Below are 1,216 nucleotides of genomic sequence, written 5' to 3'. Positions count from 1 at the left end.
GCGTGCAGGAAGAGACTGGACAAAAATCGTACACCTATGGATGAGGACAGTGGGAGGGGTAAGGGCAGAGGGTGGGGTGGGAACTGGCTGGAGGAGAGCTATGGGGGGAAAAAAGAACAACTGTAATAATCTGAACAATAAAGATTTAATTAAAAAAAATAATTAAGCCCTATTTGGTGATAATTAAGGCAGAGCAGTCTTTACTTCCTTTCAAGTTTGGACATAATTTTTTAGTAAATGGTTCTTAATCATCACACAATCCCACTATTTAAATGAAACTTTTCCACTCTCATAACCTATTTAAGAACTGTTCAACAAAGTGTGTGAGTGTTATGTATTATCAAGAATTGATGGCAAACCCAGAGCACAGAAAAGGTGAAAGATCTACACAAGTCATACAGCTCATCACAAGGGCTAAAATATGATTCCATTCATATTCTATCCACTACCTCCTAACACGAAGGACCTGAGTGAACTCCAGTAACTTTCAAAAGCATCTAATCATGCTTGGTATAGAGTAAACGTTCACATATTTGAGTTAAAAAAGATAATTTAAAATATCTCTAGTTGTGGAGGTTTATGCACAATGGAGACATCATTAATCCTTAATCACGAAGATCATACTGACAGACTATTTCAAAGCATACTCAGAACCAAAACTTCTGTTCTTAGGAAGGGCACGGACCAGAAACCCTCCATCAGAGCCGCTTTTCCCTGCTTTGTGTGTTCCCAGGGCCACAACAAACTAAACATTATATAGCTCACCCCATTTTCTAATTTCAGCTTGCATTTAAGATAACGCTTTGTTTCACTTACAGCTCACATGCTTCTGACACAGCTGCCCCTTCTTCGATATAAACACAAGGCGTCTATATTTAAAAATACAGTGAAACTTTGTTATAGCATCCCCTTCCCAGTCTCGGGCCAATGTTCGCTCCCAAGCCCCGCCTCCGCCCGGGATTATCTATCATCGGCGCTCCAGGCGCTGTACTCTTCGGAAAGTCAGTTTTCTTTTTAAAACACATCTCATCGCAGTGGTATTTTTCTTCGCAGCTCGTGTGTGTAGTTCTTTAAAGGAGGGGAAATAAAAGATTCCCTTCTCAGACCAAAGAATCGGAGGGGCTGTGAACTGCAGCCCGTGCCCCGAGATATAAGTTGGGACAAACTCGCCGGCCGGGCTCGGACTCCAGCTCCGGCTCCGCGGGAGACGCCGGCG

The sequence above is a fragment of the Myotis davidii genome, unplaced genomic scaffold (genome assembly GCF_000327345.1).
Source record: "Myotis davidii unplaced genomic scaffold, ASM32734v1 scaffold105, whole genome shotgun sequence".
NCBI lineage: Eukaryota > Metazoa > Chordata > Mammalia > Chiroptera > Vespertilionidae > Myotis > Myotis davidii.
This window is presented reverse-complemented; position numbering follows the sequence as displayed.